General features: G+C 48.0%; 1 protein-coding gene across 5 annotated transcripts in view; it reads left to right on the forward strand.

Moving 5' to 3' along the window:
- SLC8A1 (solute carrier family 8 member A1) overlaps window positions 1-22,530 on the forward strand; it is a 313,517-nt gene that overhangs the window by 120,890 nt on the left and 170,097 nt on the right. The window lies entirely within an intron of this gene.

Raw genomic sequence — 22,530 nt, forward strand, 5'->3', positions numbered from 1 at the left:
TGCTCTCAAATAAGACCCCTCATCTCTGTCTGTACCGAAGGAGTGCGACCATGCGGTGAGAGGTGTCAAACTCCTGCAGCTCCCGCTGACATTTGGCCGTTTGTGTAGGGCCCACCTACAAATATCAGTGCCTGCCTTTGGGCACCTGAGTTTGAATATTGCGAGTATTGGGAGTAATAACGAGAGGTCCCTTCTGCTCCAAGCACCGTACACACACACAGCATGGCACAGCCTCGTCCCCAAACCCTGACAGTTCCTAAATTGAGACCAGATGTAGCAAGTGGGTGAAGGGAGAAGAGGAGATACTCTGAGGGTAACGGTGAAAGGAAGGTGTGTTTATGTAGCCTGGCGACTGTGCAGAACTTGCGGTTTTCAAGTCCAATGCTGTTCGTACCCTCCGCCTTCAGGTTATGCAGCATGGTGCTTTGATCAAAAAGCCAAAACATTGCTTGACATAGTGAGATCCTTTGAGTAGCTGGCACTAGTGAACAGCATCTGCCGACTCCTTGCCTGTTGTCCTAGGCTTTGGCATTCTCCATGCGTTGTTCCCAAAGGGAATGTGCTCTTCCCACAAACGCGTTCCGGGTCTTCGGTGGCACTCAAGGGCCCGCCGCCGAAACGCTGCCAAAGACCCGGCGCGCTGCTGGGTGAGTAAAAATTAAAAAGGTGCCGGCGCAGGGCCCGATTCTAGGGAATCGGGTGAATCAGCCTAAAGCCGGGCTTGGGGAGGACAATACGCTAGGCATGCTCAGCGGCTGCCCGCTGGATTGGGCCATGCATGTGAGTTGGGCTGCAGGGATTGCTCTGGGCGCCCAGAGGGAGGCAGCGGTGCCCATGCTGGAGCTCGGATGCCTAGGGAGCTTTCACTGCAGAGCCACAGGCGCTGAGTGAGCTTAGGCACTGCCGGGGTCAGCATGGCCGGTGGGCCCAGACCTGGGCTTACGCACCTGACCCTGCTGTGCATCCAGGCTTTTGTGGCTGAGTTCCCTAGCTATCAACGGGGGATAAGAGCCTGGCCCTGCCTGATTGGGGTGGAGGATAAATGCATTAGAGACTGTGTGAGGGTCAGATCCTACAGCAATGGGGTCTGGAGAACTACGTCACACAGCTACACTGAGTTCTGCTCCAGCCGGAGGTGGGTCACATGTGTCTTGAGCTCTGTCATCTCATTCCATCACTAGTGTTCCTATCGCAGCAATTCCCCCACCAGTCCCACAGTTTGGCACAACCCAGCTTGACTGGTGAGTGAGAGCCGGGGGTTGTCCCAGGTCAGCATGAGCAGAGCTGTGTACACAAACTCCTTCCTGTGTTAACCTTGCTTTAGTCAGCTCCGCCAGCCTCACGCTTTCAGCAGCATGAGAACTCAGGGAATGCCAGCCTCCATTATGCAGGGTGATGGTGTCACCTCTGGTTAAAAGTGAACCTGCAGGGCTTGACCTGTTCTGCGCTGTGATGTACAAATTAAGAGTAGCACTGTTCACTGGGGACGTGCCTTTGTCATGGGATCAAGGACTCTGTGACCCCTTAGCCCTCACTGCCTCTGCTGTGTCCATTACCGCCCACACCTCCTGCCAAGGGGAGTCCATTTTGGGAACCCTTGACTTCCTGCGGTCTAGTCTGAGAGAGGGAATCCAGCTGTGTTAAAGGCAATCCAGCCCGGTCATCCCAGGCACTCACCCTTCTGCACCCCCACCTGCTGTCCCCCAGCAGGGTCTGCCGATCCACTTAGGGTCACCCACATGCTCTTTCTTGTTCCAGGGCATAGCAGTTTAGCGTAACTGTTTGTTTTTTAGCACATTTTTCAGCTACTTCTGCATTGTTTGGCCTGCATCATGGGATATCGTGGGCTCCTTACAATTTATATTCGTCCGTAGAAAACACTGATGATGAGCTCACTCCCAGGCACCATTTTTCAAAGGACGTGCAGTTGCACCCCTACAGCACATTTGCACAAGCATTAACCATGATTCCATGTGCAAGTCAGGTATCTGTATAAGCTGGCTACCTGCAAGTCGCAACAAAGCATAGGCACCAGCTTCCAACTTTCTCCAGGGGTGCTCAACCTCTGCTCTGCCCTGCCCCTTCTCCCAAGTCCCCACTTCTTTCCCGCATCTTCCCTCCCAGTACCGCCTGCTCTCTCGAGCATACCCTGTCCCCACTCCTCCCCTTCCCTCCCAGCACCTCCTGCACTCTGCAGAACAGCTCCATGGCAGGTGGGGGGTGCTGAGAGGGAGCGGGAGGAGGTGATCGGTAGGACTGCCAGTGGGCGGAAGGCCCTCGAGGGGTGCTTGGCTGTCAGTGGGTGCTAAGCACCCGCTAATTTTTTTTCTGTGGGTGCCATGGAGTCTGACGCCTATGACCGCAAGGGTCCTCTAGTCTAACCCCTGCCAAGAGGCAGGATTTGTTGTGGCTAAACCACCCAAGACAGATGGCTCCAGCCTCCTTTAATAGTTTCAGCTGCCCAACTCCCCATTTACGCATACAGTTGTGCAACCTCTGCATACAAGTGTGGTAACTCCCTGTAGGTTTTTACACATAGGTAACTAGCTGGATGCACATCTTTTAGCATTTGAAAATATTGTCCACAGAACCATTCGCCCATCAATGCCTCCTTCCGCCTTCAACTAGATCCACGTATTGGGTCAAATTTTGTTCAGAGCTACAGTGGTGCAATTCAGAATAACACTGGTTTCAGTGGAGCTACTCTGGATTTAGACCAGGGGAACTGAGAGCAGAGGTTAGCCCATAAATGGCTGAAATTCTTCAAGATTTCCTCTAAATGTTACCAGCTGATTCAAACTTTAGGTTTAAAATGTCTCTAATTTATTCAGTTTCACCATGAAACATCCGTTGTCACTTCAAGGATTTTTTTTTAATCAAAGTGGCACAGCCAACCATTACTCTTCTGAGTTCTGCAACCCAGATTTACAGCCTGCAGCTTTGCTGAAGGCCACATATATTGCGGAGGTTGGACACCTTGGTATTGTCATTTTTCAGATCTTGATTGATTACCCAGCAGTAAGTGCTGCTAAAGGGGGGAAGCAGATGGAGGGTATCGACCAGAGTCAGGGCAGATTCTGATCACTTTAACAGCGTCGTACTTGCAATAGGCTAATCTCTTTTTTTTTTTTTTGGTAGGGTACAGTCAGTTCTGACCCCACTCTAAACTGAGCCATCTGCCAAATGGGTGGTGCTGAGGCGGTGGCCCATAACAGGCGGATGTTGTCTTTGCATTCGGAACACTAGAGCAGTGGGTTTCAACCTGTGATCCGCGGATCCCACAGACCAAGATTTCCTAAGGGATCTGCACCTCCATTTGAAACAAATGAAAAAAGGTTGAAAAGCCCTGCACTGGAGAAGAGCTGCCTGCCATGTAGCTCATGCAGGTCCAGCAATAATACAATATTTTGGGGAGGTGGGTGAACTTCATAGTGAGGTTTTCTATCACCCAGCAGAGGACAAACCCTCCATTTCTGTAGGTTCTTGTCTCTCCCTAATCAAGGCAGATTGCGTTCAGCTTCCAAGTCCCATTGATTCACTGCTTCCCCAGGCAGAGTTTATTTGGGAGCCAGTGGTCCCAGATGCTGAGTAGTCTCCAATCCATTTGAAAGCAGCGAGAGTTGAGGGCGCTCAGACCCATGCAGGAGGCATTCAGCACCTTGCAGGATAGCATTCTCGCTGATCAGTGCAGGCAAGGCTGAATGTGTGCATATCAAGTTGAAAGGCCCTGGTTCATGTCGTCCATAATCTGAATACCCCCAGACATTCAGAAGTCATCAGTCAGATCCCCCAGAAATCATGAGACTGGCTTAAAAGTCATGAGTGTGTAAAAGCATAATAAATAATGGGAATATTTTATTTGCCAACTGAGCCTTTAGGTTACATTTGACTCATGTTTTCAAACTTTTCTCTGCAAATGTGGTGGCGCCCAATTTCCTTTATATTTCTAATGAAAGCTGAGATTCTCCCATAATTACAAAACTTTTGGAGCTTAGCATGCAATATAATGTGATGGTAACGTGGTATACTTGGGATAACTACTCATTGAAACAGTAATGCTTTAAGACAAAAAGAAGAGCCCAGATTAAATTTATTTGATGCAATCGTAGTACTCGTTTACTCCTGTGTAGAGGGAAAAATTAAAATGATACCAGTTGCAGACATTGAAAGAGAGGCAATCAGCAGTTCCAAATGCCTTCAGGGTTTAATGTCCTCCTTCCAGGTATATTGCTGGCGCGTAATGGGAAACCGAAAGCTAGTTGATCTGTCCCTAGTGCCCAATATATTGTGAAAAGTCGCACTGAATAACATAATCTTAGCTCTAAACCCTGTTTTATGATGCCAAGCGGTAGCCTGCTGGATCTCCTTGATTTGGTGGTGGTTTGAGCTTCTTTCTTTTTTGAAAAGCATTTGAAGGTCACTTATCCTTCTGGCCTCACCAAGCCCTCGGTGTAGCATTCATTCACTTTCATTCTGATGTGAGATGAAAGGTTACGAACTGTTCTGTGAATTCTCTTGTGTTCAGAATAATTCTTGTCCACCCCCCCCCAAAATACTACTGTCTGGCTGCTCTCTTTTGCTCTCATCCTGTGCATTTTTAATCCTGTCTCGGGGAAGCCTGGGTGGCTGGCATCATGGCTGATTGCTGTGGTGTTTTTATGCAGTCTGCTCTTCCTTCCCTCCCACTGAAGAAGCTTTTCCAAATAAAAACTGCATCTCCCAGCCCCCCTCCGCCCCCCATGTAACCACAGCAGAGATGAAATATGTATTCCCTGCTAAAATATTAAAACAAATCTCCCATGCATGCACAAAGCATGAAGGCTTTTTTTCAAAACCACACAGAGAGGGGGAGAGATGCAATATTTACAATCTGGAGCAAATCTACCTAGAATCAGCCTGAAACTCACTGATGCTGTTTGGCAGCAATTTTTCTTCCTGCAGCAGGACATATAATCAACACTATTTTTTACAAATTTTGCAGATGTTTTAATTAAAAGTAATATTGCAATGCCGTCATGCTAGCTGCACACCACGCTTATCCATATGGCTTGTATTTCACCAACAGAAAAAAGTGTAAGATGTTTGTTAATAGAATTTATAATGAAACTGACAAAAAAGAATTATTAATGGTCAGCCCAAAGGTAGCAGACAAGATGGAAATCCAATTACTTTAGATCTTTTGGTTCTCGTCTGCTTGCAAGAGTTTAGCTGGAAATGCAGTTTCCCCGTTTTCAGGCACTCATATCTTTCTGAAACACTCACCAAAGAAGGGCTTGATGGAGCTGTTTGGATCAGCAGGGAATATCTGTCCTTCCTCAGTTCCCTCCCTGTTCCAGATGGGGAAGGAATTTGCTACACCCATTTACCCAGTGCAATTTACTTCCTTGGGTCTGCTAGTCAGTGGGCCGAGGAAGTCAGAGCCATAACTCTTCTTATGCCCTGCCCATCTGCCTGGGGGGCAGGCTCTGAGCCCCGGCTCTCTGGTCTGCACCCAGACCTTAGGGCCAGGGTTATTTGGGGGTGCCTGTTCCCTCTTTTGCCCCTGTGTGTCCATGTTATAAATTCATGAGTTTTAATGTCAAAAGGGATCCTGTAGTCTGACTTTCTGCATAGCACAGGCCAGAGAACCTCACCCAGGAATTCCTGCATCCAGCCTACATCTTGTGGTTCAGTTATTGCATGTTATTTTAGACAGACTTCCGGTCCTGATTTAAAGACTTCCTGTGATGGAGAATCCTCCGTGTCTCTTGGTAAGTTGTGCCAATGGTTAAGTACCCTCACTGTTAAAAATGTGCACCTTGTTTCTAGTCTGATCTGGCCCATAGTTTATTTAAATGGAATTTCCCAGATTTTCTTAATAGAAAAACAAAAAGTCCTAGTCTTTGATTGTTTCACTGGAAATCACTGAGATGTCCTACCCGCTCCTGCCCCCCGTGAACAAGTCTTGCCCTACTGAATGTGCACCTCACCATAGGAATCTCTGCTTCAATAGCAGCTTGGTGCTGCACCCAGCAAAGCTCCCAGTTGTGTCCGATCAGGTTCTGAGTGCTCCTCTCTGCATGTAGAATACTGCTATGTGCTTAGACCACCAAACAGCTGATTGCCCGGTGAAAGCCCTTCTGGGATTCCAAAGCTATCTCAGAGGAGAAGGATCTTTTCATTAGGCTTTTTATTTATTTTAAAAAGGTCTGGCACATACAAACCATCAGATAAACAAACAGGCCTGCAAAACCACCAGGCATCAGACATTTTGCTAGTTGTGAATGTCCCCCTGGAGCATCACTTCCTGTAAGTTAGTGCTGGCATGGAACCCCCCAGAGTGGGACTCTCCAGCTCATCCACCTGACTCTCAATGGTGTCATTCATTCGATGCTGGGGCTTAGCTTGATTCAGTTCCCTGTATATTTCCAATGCATTGCCTGTAACCAGGATGACACATCAGGGCTGCCCAGAGGGGGGGTAAATGGGGCAATTTGCCCCAGGCCCTGTGCCCCGCAGGGGTCCCCACGAGAGTTTTTCGGGGCCCCTGGAGCGGGGTCCTTCACTCGCTCCGGGGGCCCCGGAGCTTCTTTCGCTCCGGGTCGTCATCGGCAATTTGGCGGCAGGGGGGTCTTTCCGCCCCAGGACCCGCCACCAAAGAGCTGGGTCTTCAGCGGTAATTCGGCGGCGGGGGCCCCCCGCCACGGGTCTTCGGCGCACTTCGGCGACGGGTCCCAAAGCGGAAGGACCCCCCCGCTGCTGAATTACCGCCAACGCGGGGGCCCCTGCCGCCGAGGCCCCCAGACCCCTTGAATCCTCTGGGCGGCCCTGTGACACATTGAGTTAAAAGACAGTACGGAAAGGCCAGGCATGAAACCATTTACTTGAAATAATTAAAACAAGCCGCAGAATGACTGATCTTCCTTGGGAATGTACAGGTTGCAAATCACCATTTTCAGTTCTGCACATTCAGCGATGAGCGCTACTAGTCACTTCCACCTCCAGTACACTTTGCCCTTCTGAAGGGAACATGCAACAAAGGAAAGCTAATAAAACAATCATGAATGATGCAGGCCCTCATGCTTATCCGAGGCATTTCATTATACTAGCCCAAGCAAGAGTAGTGGGGAATGGAAGACAGAAATACAGCGTATGAGGGGATGGTTAGCTAGTGTCACTGAGAAATGCTTTGTGGCTGGAGTAATTGCTTCCACAGCATCTGCAGTGTCACATGGCTGACAGTAGGAATGCAGAATGCAGTGGAAGGGCAAACTCTCCTAAACTCATGACGAATGGTGAGGTAGCCTCAATATCTCTTCAGAATAGAGAGTCCCCAAAGCATATGCTATTTGCTGGGTTCATGTACTACAGGACAGCATCTGTATTTGAGAGAGCGGGGGGCGGGGTGGGATTGGCCTAACAGCTAGGGTGCTAGTCTGGGACTTGGGACACCTGGGTTCAGTTCCATACTCTGCCACAGACCTCCTGTGTAACCTTGAGTATATCACTTAGCCTCTCTGTGCCTCAGTTTCCTATCTCTAAAATCTGAATAATAGCACTGCCCTACCTCACAGGAGGGTTGTGAAGGTAAATAAAGAGGGTGAGGTACTCAGATAGTACCTGATGGGAGAGCCAGAGAAGTACCTTGGTAGATATGGCTGCAGGCATGTAACAGCATGATGGGTTTTACTGGTGACTGCCTGGAATGGCTTTCTCCTATACCATATGTTCACTCTGACACACATGCTTTTGACAAATCTCCAGATACAATGTTTTTTCATGTGAGGATTTATCACTTAAATGAAGCAAATCTTTTGCTGTAATGATGACTTTTTCATGGGTGTCCATATGACAACTTTGACAAGAACATGCCTAAAAGTGTAAATATTGAAAAAGAAAACACTTGTTTGAGTCAGAAGCATTTCTCTGTGTTCCCATAACGCTACCTCGTCTGATGGAGTATTCATGATCGTTTAGGCCCAGAACGGTAATACGTGAGCTCTTACATAGGAATGGCCTCCAGCCAGATACTAACATTGCTAACACAGGCTAAATATTATTACGGGGCCATTTAAAGTGGTCTCATACTGTAAAACAGTTTATTGCAACCTTCACAACATTTTGGAATCTTCAGAATCTGCTTGTTGAGTTTTCAGTCATGCCACCATCTTGCTGCTCACGCCAAAAACATGTCAATAAAACTTGACAGTGTGGTGCATTTTTAATCACAGGGAGTCCTGTTTCCTGGAATGACCCAGAAACTCCTGGGGCCACGACTGGGTGTGTCTCTGAGATCCACTCCAGTTCATCCCAAAGATTGGGCTTGATGTGGGAGGACCAGTGAAATTCTATGGCCTTGAAATTCTTAATTCTCCTGGCCTTCAAATTGATGACTTCTCCGCTGCTATAAATGGCTGCAGCTCCATAGAAGTCAGTGGAGCTATATCCCCTTGCACCACCTGAGGATCTGGCCCATGCTCTGCATTTAATGAACCTCAGCTTCCTCACTTGGGTGCTGCCCTGGGGCTCCATGAAGGGAGGTGGTGGATCACTGACATTGGTGGAGGGCCACAGTCTAGGGCAGAGGTCAGCAACCTTTCAGAAGTGCTGTGCCGAGTCTTCATTTATTCACTCTAATTTAAGGTTTCACGTGCCAGCAATACATTTTAATGTTTGTAGAAGGTCTCTTTCTATAAGTCTATAATATATAACTAAACTATTGTATGTAAAGTAAATAAGGTTTTAAAAATGTTTAAGAAGCTTCATTTAAAATTAAATTAAAATGCAGAGCCCCCCAGACCGGTGGCCAGGACCTGGGCAGTGTGAGTGCCACTGAAAATCAGCTCGCGTGCCGCCTTTGGCACCAGTGCCATAGGTTGCCTACCCCTGGTCTAAGGGTAAAGCAGCATCTGATCTCAGTTAGCAAACATGGTATTCGGTGCCTTAAAACATTTGAATCATCCCAAAATGCAGATACTGGCAAGAACTTACACCAGGACTCTCCCTATCAGTGCAGTTAGATAGGTTGAGGTTTGGTAAGGAATAAACAGCTGATCAGAGGTTAAAACAAGGCTCTTACCTGTAGACGTGGCACTGCACAATCATGCTGAGCCCTGGACAATCCCTTGCTGGAAAAAATGCTACATGGTTTGGCCCAGATCTGTAGCATCCCTGAGGCGCTCCAGGAGGAGTTCTGTCTCTGGGGCACAATTCAAGCAGGAGCTCCCCCGTCAGGGCTGTGGCCTCTCAGTTAAGGGAGGCCTTGGTCTGTGGTTGGAGATTCTGGGGCAAGGAGGTTCATGCCCCCACTAGTCACAGCTGCTGCTTGAAAAAATGTTCGTGCATCCCGTCGCTGTTTAGCAGATGTACCACCATGTATCCCCTCCCTACCTGCCATGCACATACCCAGCCTGAGCCCTGACATGGAGCGTGCGCTTGAACATCCAAGATTTATTAGTGTTGTACCATATTTCCTAGTCACAGCTGTGTTCACTGGAAACCTAGCGGTGAATGGGTCAAATGGTGCCATTGTTACAGGCCAATGGTGGGAAAGGGAGCGAGGCCGTTGCGGGAATGTCGGGATGGATAACAGTTCGTGGGGTAGCAGATCAGCGTGGTGTGTTGCTGTCAGACCCTGGCATATCATCCTCTGACCTGGCTTGTGGCTGTCAGCTCAGATGAGTGATCCGGCAGAATGAGAGGAAACGCACAGGCCCCACTTGTTCCTGGAGGGGGAGAGGTGGGAAAAGTTCTGGAAGTAGGTTCTAAAGTAGTCTGCAGAGAATGAGCTGCTTGGGCAATCTCGGGCTATGTGAGGGCAGCAACGGTAGCTGACTAGTGACGTGGTGGGGAGCGAGATGGTGTGGATTTTCAGAAGTGGCCTGTAATTTGGGATGCCCAGTTTGGGACAACCTGGAGCATGGCTGTCAGGAAAGATGAGCCCTGGCCTCTCCCATAGACCCCCTGCAGCTGGGGACGTTTGGGTCTCTTTGGCAGGCGGCTTTGTCAGACAGAGGCCCCTGCCCTTAGAGGACGCTTTGGAAAACATTGGCCTCAGTGACTGTTAGTTCCAGCTCATCTCACCTTGTTCAGGTGTGGTGGTGATCTTGTGCTTGTTAACTGCTGCCCCCCCGTACCTCCCCACTCTGAGAGTGCCAGTTGCAGCAAGTGGCTAATTCCAGAGGTGTGTCCTCATTAGAAAAGTGGGGAGCTAAACCTTTGCACAAAGTTTTAACACCCACATCACAGCAGAGGTGTTTGCCACTGCCTGTCACCCACACAGCTCACTCCATCCGCAGGAACTTTGTTCTTGTCTCGCTATAGAACCACTTCCTGCAGCCCATTCTCCTTGTGCCACTCCATGTCTCCACTGTGCCCTCAGCCACTTGCTGGGGCAGTCACCTGCTTTTCTCCCTTCCTCCCTTAACGTAAGAGTTCATCTGCTCTCTGCGGCACTCACCGGGGCTCATGCCCGGGTAACGGTAGCTAAGAACTGCCTGAGGCTGCCTTTGTACGATGAGATTGTATCTGCAAACCATCGAAAGGGAGAGGAGAAATCCTGGAAGAGAAGAAAAGTAAAACATGCTAAGAGCTCTGCTAAGCCTGTCCGCTCCTTGGGTCTCAGCGAATGGAAAGGTTCCCACTGACGTCACTGGACTGGGCCCTAAACGGTCTGAAAATCTTGCCTGGTCAAAACAGCCTTTTGCCTGACTCATTGAGGTCTGTGTCTTTCAGCCAAGCACACCTTTCCCCTGCCCATCTCCAGGTGGTCTTAGATATGTATTGCCTTCCTCTCGGCTCGTAAGTGTTCTCTGAATCAGCCAGCAGGATGAAACCATCCCCTCAGAATGGCACAAGCTAGTTGAGTTCACCTCAGCCTTCAGAAACGGGGGTTCCTTGGTGTTTCTCACATCCCGCCCCCATTGCAGGAATGCTCTGCTGCAGCTTGGAATCAAACTCCCAGCTGTGCAGAGAGCCCGTGTGAGGGCTCCCCCTCACTGAAGTCCTCAAAATAGGGTTTATATTGGACTTAAGTGGTTCCCAGGCCTGTGCTGGCTCTGGCAGCAGGTTACCAGGCAGCCCTTCTCACCCAACGGGAAACAAAACAGCCAGTTTTCACCCTCCACAGTAATGTCCTTGGGCCTGATTCTCACTTAGGGTACGTCCAAACTACCCGCCGGATTGGCGGGTAGCAATCGATCTATTGGGGATTGATTTATCATGTCTCATCTAGACACGATAAATCGATCCCCAAATGCCGTCGACTCCGGAACTCCACCAGGGCGAGAGGCGGAAGCGGAGTCGACAGGGGAGCCGCAGCCGTCGATCCCGCGCCATGAAGACGGGAGGTAAGTCGGAATAAGACATGTCAACTTCAGCTACACTATTCCCATAGCTGAAGTTGCGTATCTTACATCGACCCCCCCCCCCAACTCCCTGTGTAGACCAGGCCTTATACTAAGGCCCTTTTACACCATGCTGGCAGCTTGAAGAGTGAGTTTACCTCCACTTTAAAATCTCTTTATGCTTTCAGGGTGGTGCAAGGGGCCCTAATGAAAATGGAAATCAGGCCTGTAGATAAACTCGACTGGTATGTTTTGTAGACCAGGCATCATAAATCCAGACTCAGCTACCTGTCCCAGGCTCAGCCGTGGGAAAGAACGGAAACATTCCCATAATTTTGTTAGACTTGATTTTAATCTTTACTCTGCGTAAGACTACAAAACACTAGGGCAGGCTATGCTGTAATTTTTTAATCTGTAGCACAGGGAAAACTGCTGTGGAACTCAATTAGCAACCTCTTTAGCAACGACAACAAAAAAACCCCAACAACAGGGAAAATTGGCCCTTTAAGTGGTTAGCCTCTGCACTGTACAGTGTATTTCTGAATACTTGGCCTTTATCCATGCAGCATCAAAAACTCCCCTTACTTTCATTAACAATGCACAGCTTTGCTTCAGAGTGAATTTATTTCAACAGAAAATAGAGGTTTTAAGAGTTCAAAGGAAGTTAGAAGGACTCGCCATGTGCTCGCGCTCTTATTTATTAATATAGAGCCTTGGATAAGCCCTATTGTCTTTAATTTTACCATGGCTTTCTGGGTTTCCTTTGGAAATGTACAAGCTCAGGCAGAGGGTCAGGGGTTCCATATCATTGACGGTCATAGAATATCAGGGTTGGAAGGGACCTCAGGAGGTCATCTAGTCCCAGCCCCTGCTCAAAGCAGGACCAATCCCCAACTAAATCATCCCAGCCAGGGCTTTGTCAAGCCTGACCTTAAAAACCTCTAAGGAAGGAGATTCCACCACCTCCCTAGGGAACCCATTCCAGTGGCGCAATGTACAGCCTGGAAATGGACTGCCTGGAGCAATAAGCCACATTTTGTGCATTTTACCTGGAGTTTCTGCATTGCGGCCCTGCTTCTGGGCATCTGTGTCCATGACTGCAGGTACCTCAAACTCTCAGCTTGTGGTGAAACCTGAACACTCAGAGACCAACACCTCCCTGAGGTTGGATGCTGGTATTTCTTACTCTCTAGTCTAAACACAGCTACGCTCCACTGTGATGAAAAGTCAAAGGCTGAGGTTGTAAGGCGCAGGCTTCAGAGTTTGTGTTGAGAGGCAAAAGGCGAGTTGCTGTTGTTTGTTGCAGCTATAACTGTCCTGAGTCCATATCCCTGGGCATGAGAACCCAAAGGAGACTCCTGGACAGACACAAGTTACTCCTACGTGCATGTTTGCATATAAGTGCCCTGTACAGTGGTCTCTACTGGTTGTGATATAAAACATCTCCAGTGGAAGTGTGACAATTCAGAATGTGTCCCTTCCTCCCCAGCTCACCAGAACAATGCCATCAGAGGTCTCCTCCCACAGAGGTTCTCTTAACCCCGGGGTCAGCAACAAAGGCATACTGGATTGCACAGATCCATTATATAATAATACTAACGATTTTATACACTGGCTAACAATGCCTCACCCCAAGGAACAAAACCAAGGCTCTGTTCCTTTAAATCTCCCAGAGACCAGTTCATTACAGGGCAGTTGGTAATTGAAGTTAGCTCTATACCCGGAGCAGGGTAATGTGGACAAGCAGGAACAGAGCTGGGACACACAGGAGGGAGGGGAGAAATAAATGTGTAATGACTGTTACGTGAAGCAGCAGGGCTGCCAAGTGCACTGTCAACCTGCAAGGATATTGGAGCCAAGGGGGAGAAGATTGTGAAGGCGCAGATAGCAGCGTCACATAAGTACAGGCCGAATTTATGTTGACACTGATGCCCATTCGTTAGGCTTCCTGTGACTAATACTTAACTGAAGTGTAATTAAGTGATCTAATTATACTTGCTGCTGTATCAGTTGTAATGCCATATAAATGATACACATGAGCTATTCCACCTTGCAAATAGTAAATGTTGCCCTCATTCATCTAAACAAGCGTACTGTGATCTCACTGTCGTTGGCAACAATATTTGCATCTTTGCTTCCTATCCTACTTGATCCTATCTGCATCAGTTCCAAGCATGGAATGTGCTACTTTCCAACCAGCCACTGCAAGAGAGCTGCTCAGCGTGGCTGGTGCTGGGATGGCCCTTTCCAGAAGCGCTGTAGTCAAGGAATCGGTGCCCAGCATACACCCAGGAAGCTGATAACATAGCCGACCTACCAATTACATCTGCCCCCAAGAGCAAGACTGTGATCTCCCAGGATGGAACCTTGGCCCCTTGTCAATGGGAGTTCTGCCATTGACCTCAATGAGGGCAGGATTTCACTACCTGTATTATTATTACAGCAATAAGCCTTTTGTTCTAAATGCTCTCCCCTGCCTGCACCCCCATGCAAACCCCATGGAAATAACACACGGATAAACATGATGAGTTAAATTAATCCTACATAAAGGGCTAAACAAAAGCGTCACTCAAAGCCACTGCTGCTCAGGTTGTGTGGGGAGTTTTCTGAGATGCAATGATAGAGAAATGAAAGTAGCTCTATGCAGAACAAGCTGGAAATCTCTGACATTGTTTTAAAAATACTGAGTAATATATTTATGCAGTACAACCTCTCTAAATTCACATTGCTGGTTGAAGGCTGGTGTTCAGGAGCGGGATGGGGAAGGTGTTTTGTTTTTTCCCAAAACATTTTTTTTTTAACAAACAAAAAGGGCTTTTTGACCAAAAACAAAGTTTTGCAGAAAATGTTTTGTTTTGGTTGAAATTTTTTTTAAACAAAAACTCAAAAGCTAAAAACATTAAGGTTTGTAGTAAAACATTTAAGGTTTTTAATTTTTTTTTAAACCGGACTTTTTTTTGTGTTGTCAGTTTTGGTTTGGTTTGAGGGATATTGCCGAAAACCCCAGAAAGTTCACCAAGAATGTAGAAATAAAATTACGTTCTTTAAAAAATTTCCTATGAAAAAGGGTTGCCATTATCCAGCCATCTGTGGTGGTTCTATCAGTGTTATTGCCAGGGTACCAGATAGGTCTGCTTTGTCCTTGTTTTAAGAGCTTGCCATAGGTATCGAGTCTTGAATGGGTGCTCTAGTATTGTGGAATAGTAAAACTCCAAATCCATAACCAATACATCCTTGCTAAGAAAGGGTTGTGATGAGAGGTTTTTGGGATAGTGGACTAATGCAGCAAGACCAAATTCTGCTCTGGTAACTATTCATCTCGTTCTTGGTCACAGATTCCAAGGGCAGAAGAGCCCATTCTGACCTCCTGGGTAATGCAAGTCATTGAACTTCTCTCAGATAATTCCTGTTTGCACCAGAGGTCTCTTTCAGAAACACATCCAATTGATCTTGATTGAAAAATTTCCACTGAGGGAGAATGGTTAATTACCCTTAGTTTTAAAAATTCACACCTTATTTCTAGTCTGAATTTGTTTAGGCCTTGTAGTCACTAGTGAAAATGCATAGAAAATTAGGGTTGGAAGAGACCTCAGGAGAACATCTAGTCCAATCTCCTGCTCAAAGCAGGACCAACACCAACTAAATCATCCCAGCCAGGGCTTTTTCAGGCCGGGCCTTAAAAACCTTTAAGGAAGGAGATTCCACCACCTCCCTAGGTAACCCATTCCAGTGCTTCACCACTGGAGTTTTTCCTAATATCCATCCTAAACATCCCCCATGGCAACTTGAGACCATTACTCCTTGTTCTGTCATCTGCCACCACTGAGAACAGCCTAGATCCATCCTCTTTGGAACCCCCCTTCAAGTAGTTGAAGGCTGCTATCAAATCCCCCCCCCCACTCTTCTCTTTTGCAGGCTTAATAACCCCAGTTCCCTCAGCCTCTCCTCGTAAGTCATGTGCCCCAGCCTCCTAATCATTTTCGTTGCCCTCTGCTGGACTTTCTCAAATTTGTCCACATCCCTTCTGTAGTGGGGGGACCAAAACTGGACTCAGTACTCCAGATGTGGCCTCACCAGTGCCGAATAGAGGGGAATAATCACTTCCCTCAATCGGCTGGCAATGCTCCTACTAATGCAGCCCAATATGACGTTAGCCTTCTTGGCAACAAGGGCACACTGCTGACTCATATCCAGCTTCTTGTCCACTGTAATCCCCAGGTCCTTTTCTGCCTGTGATTCTTTCATCCTAAGTGCAGGACTCTGCACTTCTCCTTGTTGAACCCCATCAGATTTCTTTTTCCTCCAATTTGTCTAGGTCACTCTGGACCCTATCCCTACCCTCCAGCATATCTACCTCTCCCCCAGCTTAGTGTCGTCTGCGAATTTGCTGAGGGTGCAATTCATCCCATCATCCAGATCATTAATAAAGACGTTGAAAAAAACTGGCCCCAGGATTGACCCCTCGTGCACTCCACTTGATACTGGCTGCCAACTAGACAATTAGCAAGGTTTGACTTTACATAACAGAACAATTAGCGGGTTCTGCAGGGTCAGATTGCCAGGGCACTGATTCCTTCGTTGGGTCTGATTCTGCATTTTGTGTCTTCCTCCTTTGGACTAATGCAAAGTGGGTATCAAGCTCTTTTGTCCTCACCTGATACCATTTTATGCCCACTGTGTTAAGTGACCATACAAGTTGCAAAGCAGCTTCCACACTAGTGTCATTCCTGTCCATTTCAGTGGGGTTGCTCAGGATTTAGATCCATGGAACTGGGAGCAGAACTTTTGCCATCCATGCCTGACTCTGTTTGGAGGCTAATGGGAGCGGATGCTGGGTTACAGGAATGATGAAGTTCCTGGGGAGTTGCAGATGACCTGCAGTAATGGGATGATGGAATGGCCAGCAGCCTGGCCGGCAGGGGTGGCTAGCCACAAATGGATGTGTATCAAATGATCCATGAGCTTGCAAAGCTCCTCTCTCACCATCCACCTCTCTCTCTGGGTCTGACTGTGCTGTCTGGGCACCTCACAGGGATAATTCCTGAATAACATGGGTGGTGCTCAGCTGGATAGGCTGCAGGATTGTGGTGTGTGCCAGGTTGAATGAAAAGAACATTTTGTCTAAGGCATGGAGTGGAAAGCACAGTTTATGAACTAGCTTTCCCCTGGGCATTCTTCTGAAGCTTTGGGCTGAATTGGCAACAGTGCTAATTATCTCATCATTAGATTTCATTGTCTAATCCTGATGCGCTGTAGTAGCTCCGATCACAACTGTGTCTATATGTTTGGTAGTCACACTTCATTCTGTAGAGACGCCATTCTTCCATCCCTTTCCCAGTTGTGGGGGATATGGCCAGGGTAGAGGGGACCTAGCTGAGACAGTCTCTGTACCCCAGCAATTCCTGACTGCTGGAAGAGCTTCTGGGAGCCACCTGAGAGGAGCCTTGAGTTGCTCTACTTTGGGCTGGGGATCGATCCAACAGGCGGGCAGCCCCAGACTCCGTGGACACAAAGATGGCTTGAAACTATTTCTGCATCTCCCCCTGTAGCTCAGGACATGGGCCGTAGCTAAGCATATAGTAGTTGGGTCTCTGGGAACATAATCACTGTATGATTTGGGAACAACTTAACTCTCTAAGCACATATAGTCGACATAGGAGGTGCATTGTTGTGCTGCTGTGGGGACCGATCAGCTCCTGTACTGTTGTATATACACATTGTTGTCTTGTAGAGCTTTCTGAGTTTCGATAAAATGTAGCTTTTGCATTCTCCTGCTTTGCAAAGGCTAATCCCCAGCACTGCTAGCTATGCAGAATAATGTGCTAACTGCAGGACATAGATCAAGTTTCTGGATTTGGGATCCCCCAGCAGAGAAGAGCATTCCTTGGAGTTAGTGCCGTCTGTAGAATTTGGAGAGAGGATTCAAAAATTAGCATTGGCTAGAAAGGACACAGCAGATTTCCAGCATGGTTATTTAAAACTGTGTGTCATGAAGTAAATGAAAAGGGGAAACGATTGCATTCAGAACCCCCCCTGGAGCATTATCAGCTTGACCCTTTCTACAACTCAGAAATGTGAAAGAGACCGGCAGATGTTTAAAGGAAGCGTGGGTGGAGGGTATGTAACTCTGAGAGCTCTGTTTTGGAGGTCAGAGTAGCCACTTTCCTTTAAAGGGAATACGTAGGTGCGGCTTACTGCCAGATGACGTCATTGCTGAGTTTGGTTGCATGTGAATGGCAGAGGTTCAGGTTGAGATGATGGGCTACGCTCTCTCCTGGCCAACCTTTGCTGAAGTCAGCAGAACTCGGTCAGTGAGTACTGGGCCTGGGCCCACTAGCGCCGTCCAGCGACCCTGTTGTCTAGGCCCCACACGCAGCTGTGCCCTTTCCTGCTTCTCCTCTGGTGGATTTTCCTCCTGCTGCCACTCAGATCTCCCTCCTCCTCCCCAAGCAGGGCTCAAGGCCAGTTCTACATCCTCCCACCCTGTACTGGGAAAGGGTGGAGACTGCTTCTACTGCACCAGCTGCTCTTGCCTTTGGGTGGGGACTGGTGCTAGGAGTTCCTGCTGGGCTCCTCTTGTCACCCACAGCCGTTGCTCCTTTTACCCCAATCTCCAGAGAGGAAACAGACTGGGTTGGTTGGTTGGGTAGATCCGTTCCCCCCTCTCCTCAGTCCTTGCGAAGTTAATGCTGGCAGCTCCTGCACTGCATGTATAATGGTGTGCCCCCTGCTGAAGAAGAGGGGAGATACATCTGGAATGCTTCAGCAGGAGCAGACGGGTCAGTGTGAATGTGAATATTCCAGGGTACCAGGCAGTGTTGTTTGGCTGTGCTCAGCTCGCTGATTCTGGCCGCTGTTTGTCTTATTCAGCACATTTTAAAAATTGATTTATCCATCAAAAATAGGATTCATTAACTCACCAAAGCTGTTTTGAACTAATTGCAGGATCAAACTTTGGCACTTAGAATATCATGATTCATATGCATCTTTTAAATTGTTCAGATTTGCTCTGAATCATCTCTTTAAGAGAGGATTTAAGGCCAGGAAAAGCTCTCCGATACATTAGTCTGCTTCCCAGGGTTTTAATCTTCTCCTTAGCTTCTCTTTTGCTGCTGGTGGTTAAATAAGAGCTCAGCTTTCAGCACCTACTGAGCTCACAGCAAAGCCAGGCAGTGCTGAACATGTATGTGACCGAGCGTATAATCCCACGCTGACCATGCAGAGGTTAACTGGGGCCTGTGGAGCCATTGGTGACACCTGAGGGCTCTATTAACGTCACCTAGCACACCTGGAGGGGCATGGTTGGCTGAGCCAGGAGATTAAATACAGAGATTTCAGGGTGGCCAGAAGGCAAAGTCCCTTAGTAGAGAGGTGGTGTGGATTGTCTCCTGTGAGGAGAAGCACTGTCAGGAGTCAGGGGAAATGGACTAGAGAAAGCAAAGGAACCAGGACTGAAGAAAGAGCTCAGCAGGGGCATGAGACATTCTGAGTTAAGTGTATCTGATTCAGTAGCTGTGGAGACTTCAAAGATAGTGGTGACCCCGGAAGTGGTGGAATTTTAGCAGACCTGGCCAGAGGGCAGGTCCACACTTCTGTCTGAGAAACCACAGGAGGATGTTCTGGGATGCTGAAATGGTGGGCATTGCCACAAGGGGGCAGAATGGTACGGTGCCTGCCCCAGTACGGTGTGACACAATATCGTTTCCCTGGCAACAGATGGTGATGTCATAAATGCAAGTTTCTTATTTCACCTCAGGATGAGTGGGAGGGAGGGCCTGGAATTATGGGTGTGAGGAGGAACCATATTTAAACAATTCTTCAGCAGCAGGAGGAATACTGCAAAATACTAGGAGAGGGCTAGGTTGTGACTTGGACTGTGCACCTGCCTGGGGTTGTATGGGGAGTAGGAACCCTTCTTCCCATCCTGACCTGTGGGGCAGGTGGGCAGGGAGGGGTGGAGTCCGACCAGCATGGAAGGTGCTGTGAGGTACTGCTGGCGTGTGTCAGCAGTAAGTCACAACCCACCAGAGCAAGGGGAACAGGAAGGGAGCCATGCTGCAGAGCAGTGTCCAAGGCACAGCGCAGTTGGAGTGACTCCTGGAGTAGGACATCTTCTACAGCCCCCTCAGCCAGGGCTGGGCATAATGGCCCAAGCTAGCCTGGAGTAAATTGTGTTTTTCCCATGCATGCCCCCTCCTCCCCAGGCGCACACATTACAAACACTGTTCCCCCGGGGCTGTGCCTGGTTAGGAATTGCTGAGTGTGTTACTGAGTACCTGCATCTGTGGGAGAGTTGAGGGCAATGAGGAAATACCTGGGTTCTGCTGCTCACCCAGAGAGGGACATCAACAGGGCAGTAAATGGTCCTGGCAGGACAGGTCACCCCCATTCTGCTGATGCATGTGCCTGTGAGTGGAGCTGTAGGAGTTCACAGAACTCTTTGCAGCTGGGATTAATTAACATACAGCACTGAGGAGGGGGGTTCCAAAGAGGCTGGAGCTCAGCTGTTCTCAGTGGTGGCAGATGACAGAACATAAAGTAATGGTCTCAAGTTGCAGTGGGGGAGGTCTAGGTTGGATATTAGGAAACACTATTTCACTAGGAGAGTGGTGAAGCACTGGAATGGGTTACCTAGGGAGGTGGTGGAATCTCCTTCCTTAAAGGTTTTTAAGGCCTGGCTTGACACAGCCCAGGCTGGAATGATTTAGTTGGGGTTGGTCCTGCCTTGAGCAGGGGGTTGGACTAGATGACCTCCTGAGATCTCTTCCAACCCTGATATTCTCTGATTCTAAGAGTCTTTAGGATAACACACTGATCAGTGTCTCATCTGAATATCATTTCAACACGTGGTGAGCAAGTTCTGTAATGGATCTAAGAAGAGCCCAGATCTCAGCTCCACCCAGCATTTTCCCAGTGTTCTTTGCCAGACACTGTGGCCAAGAAATGGGTTTTCCAGCCAGTGGGCTTGATTCTAGACCCAAGGACACCAGCATCACTTGACTGACTTCAGTGGAACTCCTGGTTTACACTCTGGTAAATGAGAAGCAGCCTTTGCTTGGATGTAACAAAATACTGCACTCTGTGATTATGAGTAGTGGCTGGATGTCTCCTGGTAGGACACAGGTGCTGGTCCCAATCTCATCTGCAATGTCTTAGAAAGGAGATGGCACTGGTCTGCTCTTCTGTCAGCTCACTATTGGAACTAAAAATGCTATATGCTCATGGAGCGAACACACCAGAGCTCAACCCCATCTGACCAATGATTTAGGGCTGGGCTGGAGATGAGCCTTCTTTATGTCCATGTAACGTCATCATCTAAGCTATGGAACACTGTCATAAGGGACCGAAAAACCTTCCTCAAAGAAAGGAGGAGAAAGAAACTATTTAAACATCATGTAAGAGACTTATAGACCATCTTTCTTTCCCACAGACCTGTCTAGTAACCCTCAAGACCTGCAATCTCTATGCATTCAATAGCTTCAAAATATGCAAAGGATAAAGAGCATGGAAAAAAAGAAACACAAGCAATCTCTCTCTCTCTCTCTCTCTCTCTGGAAGAACGATCTGGCGTTCTTTTCATATTTAGAAAGCCTAAGATGAGTGTCTTAAACATGGAACATGGCCAGTCCAATTACTTATCTTGGTTACATGCCCAGAGTTTATTCCATGATACATCTAAGTGACAAATGTTCTCATTACGAGAAACTTTCTAGTACTTTTTTCCATTTCTTGATGCAATATAAACATCTGCCAGAGGCTGCCTAGAACCAAGGTGTAATTCTGATCTGTCCAGACCACAGAGAAATGTGGCTGGAAAATCTCTCAGCGAGGTGATAATCACTATGGCCTTGAGAAACAGTTTTGTACAGATGAACCTGGCAATTAATTTTGAGGGAAGAAACTTCCCTTAAAGACGTAATGGCCCTTTTCTTCATTAGCTTTTTCCCTGAGACTCCCAGGCCAGCTCCTCACACCCCAACAGACTTTACTTCTCATTTACAGGATGTGTAAGCCATGGATTGATTGCAATTATCCAGTTGGCTTGCTGCAATTCCTATTGCAAAGCCTCGCCATATCACACTGCTAACACGACTGTAGCTCCAAAGATCCGTGCAAACGTAGCTGAATAATTTTTTCCCCGAAAGAGAATGTTTGTGATAGATATTCTGATCCAGTCCCTCAGCTGGGGGAAGGCAGGGCGTCTGCCTTGACATCAGTGGTGCTACACCATTCTACACCAGCTGAGGATGTGGCCTATTTGTTGTTTCGACATTGTATAAGCCTCCCTGGTGTTCCTGGACAAATAACAGGTGACCGAAAGGCTAGATTGACTTGGACTGTGCATCTGCCCAAAGGAAGAAGAGCCCCCTTTGACACACCTGTGTGGGCACATGGACTCAGGTGTGCAGTGCTAAGCTGGAGCAGCTGGCTGGGGAGTAGGGAGGAAGGAGTGGGGAATAGCTGAGGAGAGTGGTGCAGGGGCTACCCCATGCTCAGGGCTGTAACTACCAGCAGAAGCCAGAGCCCAAAGTCTGATCCTCGATCACCCCAGCAGCCCCTGTCGTTAGTGGGAATTCTGGGGGCATGAGGACTCCAGGAGCTGAGGTAGGAGGCATTGTGGCGAAGGCTGAGGGATAGGGGGCACTTGTAAGATGATGTGGTGACTTAACTGGATGATAAACGGGTCTTGAGGTTTGGCATTTTTCCTCACTGCAGAATTTGTACAGACTTGTTGCCAAATGCAACCATTTAGCCAAATTAATAGCAAAATATGGGAACAAAGTGTCCATACCAGTTTCTCCAGGGCCACGTGATTATATTATATCTGCTGACACCATTCTCTCTCCCCCCCCCGATATTTTTCTGAAATGATGCCTCTGTACCACACACACACACACACACACACACACACGCCTCTTGAATTCCACAAGCCCATAGCTGGGGGATTGCCAGCAGAGTCCAGCCCTGGCTGCAGAATTGTGCTTTAAAATCCAACCCTTTCTCGTATAAGCTTGTAGTTTCTATGGCTGCTAAGAAAACCTTCCAGACATGAATGGAATGTGAACAAATGAGCTGCTGCCTTCCTGACCCTCAGACAGCCTGACTCAGGAGCACTGAGAGGTTAGAACTCCCTCGTTTATGTTAGCAGCTGTTCACTCTGAAACCTAATGCCTACAGAAAAGGGTGTGTGGCAACTCCCACCTTT

Source organism: Mauremys mutica, chromosome 3 (assembly GCF_020497125.1).
Source record: "Mauremys mutica isolate MM-2020 ecotype Southern chromosome 3, ASM2049712v1, whole genome shotgun sequence".
Classification (NCBI taxonomy): Eukaryota; Metazoa; Chordata; order Testudines; family Geoemydidae; genus Mauremys; species Mauremys mutica.